Source organism: Theobroma umbraticum, unplaced genomic scaffold (assembly GCF_002168275.2).
Source record: "Theobroma umbraticum cultivar Fairchild unplaced genomic scaffold, ASM216827v3 scaffold_20.0, whole genome shotgun sequence".
Lineage (NCBI taxonomy): Eukaryota > Viridiplantae > Streptophyta > Magnoliopsida > Malvales > Malvaceae > Theobroma > Theobroma umbraticum.
Genome location: NW_018397266.1, coordinates 2,015,693 through 2,020,146, shown reverse-complemented (window position 1 = coordinate 2,020,146; position 4,454 = coordinate 2,015,693).

The window sequence follows — 4,454 nt, the reverse complement described above, 5'->3', positions numbered from 1 at the left end:
TGGGCGCGACTATGAGATCCATGGGAGTGTGGAAGTTTGTCTTCGATAGATTCAATCAAAGGTTAATGGGATGGAAAAGAGAGAGTTACACTTCTCAAGTCAATTCTATCGACCTTATCAATTTTTTACATGTCACTTTTTCAAATACCAACGAGGTTAAAAAAGCACTTGATAAAATTCAACATAGGTTGAAAAATTGGAGAGTAGGCTTTCTTCATGGAAGGCCAAAACTTTGTTTATGGGAGGCCGTTGGCTCATCTTAATTATATTTTAAACGGTTTGCCTATTTTTCTCATATCTTTGTTTCAGATGCCTGTTTGTATTAAGACGACGATTGACAAAATTTTGAAAAGGTTCCTTTGGGGAGGACCCAACCTTGTGCATAAACTTCAACATGTTAGTTGGGATGCCATATGCAACTTTCAATACCACGGTGGATTAGGTCTTATTGACATAGGTCTTAAAAATAGAACCCTTTTGAACAAATGGCTATGAAGATACGGTAATGAATTCGAAAGCTTGTGGAGAAGAATTGTTGTTGAAAAGTCAAGCTTGAATCACAATACGATCTTATTGAGCTTAGGAATTCAAGTAAAGCCTCTGGTATTTGGAACAACATCACCAAGCCACTTTATCTATGGAAAAAGATGGAGTTGTGGACTAGAAAATTCTACTCGTTTTCTAACCACAAAATCAAGATGATTGGAAGGAGGTGGATTATGCTCTTCATGAAACTGCTCAGTTCTGATAGGTGGTGGTAGCTTTAACTCAAGATTTGGCTCTTGCTTCATTGAAGGTGTTGGAATAGGCTTACTTTTATCCTCATTGACTGAGTCCACTTTATAGCAACCATCTATATAAGGATACTTAGTTGCATTAAACAAATTAAACTCTACTTCCTCTTCTCCACCTTTGAAAGTTATTTTGTCATTCTTCACATCAATGATTGCTCTAGCTATAGCTAATAATGGTCTTCCTAAAATAAGAAAAATTTTAACATCATTTCAATCTCAAGCACAATAAAGCCCACTGATATGTACAAATGCCCAGCTTTAACCAAAACATCCTTTATAATCTCAATTGGGTGCTTGATTATTCTATCTGCTAATTGCAAGGTAATTGTAGTGGCTTGCATCTCTTTAAATGCAAGTTTACTAGTAATAGATAAAGGCATTATTGAAACCCTAACACCTAAATCACACAAAGGTTTAGAAATGTTAAAATTACCAATAATGCAAGGAATAGAAAAACTCTCTGGATCCTTAAGCTTTGATGGAAACTTATTTTGGATTATATCACAACATTCCTCAGTAAGTGCAACTTTCTCAATATCTTTGATTTCTTCTTCTTAGTCAAGATGTTTTTCAAGAATTTAATATAACTTGGAATTTGTTTCAAAGCTTCAGCAAAAGGAATATTAATATGCAACTTTCTAAATATCTCAAGAAATCTCTGAAATTATTTGTTTAGTTTTTATTTTTAAAAATGTTGAGGAAAAGATGATGGAGAGCAAGTTTTAATTGTGAATTTTCTTTTTCTGAATTATCAACAGATTTTTCAACCACAATAAATTTTCAACATCTTTTTCATCATAATTAATTGCAATTTCAGAATTCAACTCTTTACCACTTATCTCTTTTCTTCCCTCTTTTCCACTGCGAAGAATGATTACCATATAATGTTCGTTACCTTCTCTTCTTGGGTTAGGCTTAGTGTCACTAGGTAAGGTACCTTGAGGTCTGTTATTGAGAGCACTAGCATGTTGGCCCACTTGCGTCTTAAGATTTCTTATTTGTACTGCTTGACTTTGAATGATGGCATCATTCTTTGTCAGGTAGGCATCAATCTTTGCCATTAATTGCATGAACATCTATTCCATTGAAGGCTTTTTCTCTGGCATAAGAGCTCTGGGTGAAAATCCAATAGGCAAGTTTGGCTTAGATGTTGATTCTAATAGTTTGGCTTAAGTGAAAATCCTTAGTTGTTGCTCCATCAGAAATTAAGATGATTCTTTCAACCAGGATTATAAGTGTTGGAATAGGGATTGTTGTTTTACTACCTGTTTCCAACAAACTAAACAAATTCAGTGTAGATGAGGCAATTATCATTATAATGTTCTCATCCATAAAGTTTACAAGTCACAAAGGAGCTCTGAACTGCATTAGCACTCAATTTATCAATTTTCTTTGTGAAAGAAGCCAATTATGTAGTCAAAGCATTAATTGCATCTAGTTCATGAAGTCCAATAACTTTTCTTGCACCCAATCTTTTAGATGGCCACTGATAATTATTGGAAGCCATCTCTTCAAGCAAATCATAGGCCTTTTTAATGGATTTACTCATAAGTGAACCTTTAATTGCAGCATCAATGGTGATTCAAATAGGTCCCAGCAAACCATTATAAAAAGTTTAAACTTGAAGCCACTTAGGTAACCCATGTTGAAGACACCTTCTTAACAAATCCTTATACCTCTCCTAGGCTTTGTATAGTGATTCAAAATCAAATTGCATAAAAGAGGTGATGTCGTTATGCATATTTGCAGTTTTAGCAGGTGGAAAGAATTTTGCTAAGAATTTCTGAGTCAAATCATTTCAAATACTAATGGAACTAGTGGGAAGTGAATTTAACTAGCTTTTTGCTTTATCTCTCAGTGAGAAAAAGAAAAGCCTCAATCTTATGGCATCATTAGTAACATCATGGACTTTGAATGTGTCACAAGTTTAAAGGAAATTCATAATATAAGTATTAAGTTCATTATTAGGCAAACGCTCAATCTGAATAAAAGTTTGAATCATTTGAATGATTGTTGGCTTAATTTCAAAGTTATTGGCTTGAATATAAGGTCTTTGGATACTAGAGTGGAGACCTTGTACTAGTGGGACAACATATTCCCTCAAAGACTTGGTTTCCTCTTATTGATCAACCATTATTTTACTTTAAGAAGAAATTGGTTAATTTTTCCTCTAAAGTCTTCGAAAGTGTTTTTGATATTTGGATCAAAAGGCATAATTTCAAATTTCAAGCTTTTCATATACAATGACCAAAAGTATCTAAAGGGAAAGAAAAGAAAAGTTTAAATTAGATTAAGAATGCTTGGTATTAATATCAACAAGAAAGAATTAAAAATTAATTCCTCAGCAGTGGCAGCAACAACTTGTTGTCGGATTAACCACTGTATTGTTAACAAGCAATATAGCGAAACATAGAGTATCAATTCCATGGAGAATTGAATTAATTCTTATTTTTAACTACTAAAATTAACACACCCTAATCTTATTCAAACAACCAAATTTAAATTATTAAAAAGCAAAATTAAATCTAACATATTAACACTAAAACTAATATAAAACTAATCAAAAAATTTGTTTTAAAAATTCAATCAACTATTAGACCTAAGAGTATGATATCCCTCAATACTTCATCTGAATATTATATCTCTCTCTTAACTTATTTCAATAGATTAAGTTGCTAATTTAGAGTCTTAAATTATTTACAAGTCTTTGTCAAATTTTTTATAAAAATATCTTTCTCAATTAACTTACTATATATCTATACAAATCAAATTGAAGATTTATTATGTTCATTCTCTAATCTTGACTATGCATGGCTTATAAGTATATATTTACTTTATATGCATGGCATCATTACTTTATATTTACTTTATCCATTAGTTTTCAAAATAGACACTCTACCCTAAAAAAATCTTTCGTTAGAGTCAGTAGACAATCGTTAATGCTTCCATTAGTTTGATGACGTGCTAACATTGAAATGATAATTTTTTTCTTTGTTAATTTTAAAAATTACTATTACATAATAATAATTATTTTTTATTAATTTAAAAAAAGAGAGCATTGGGAGCACTGTTGCACCAAATCAGTTAACATGTAATAAGCAGAGAAAGAAATCTACATTTTCTCAAGGTCTAGCTCGATCTCGTATATGTGCAAGCCCACCTTGTTTTCCTTTCTTGCAACAAGTCCATAATAGTTTGCTTATTTAAAACACTCACCTTTTTTCGTACTTTAATAATGTGGGATATTAAAACATTATAAAATGCCACTACATGTCCAACATGAGACATCTTGAATCACGTGAATCTATTTCCTATTAAAAGTGAGTCAATAAATTCACCTTCTTGTTAAACCTATTGAAGTCTCTTTTCCACTCCTCAAATACAAATAGCTCATCCTTTTAAAGCCATCCCTAACTGTTTTAAAATCGCACATTACACACTATCTATCGTTGATCCTCTCCTTCAAATAAAATAGATTATTCCATAAATTTATTTTTTTTGACTCACCTAGAGGCAGGGGCGGGGTTAGTCAATTTTTATTGGGAGGCCAAAGGTTAAGAAGAATAAAGTTAAAATTTTTTAAAACTAATATATTGAACTTAACCATCAATAATCAAAAGATTTATAATAGATAATAATTTTATATAACATGTAAATCAA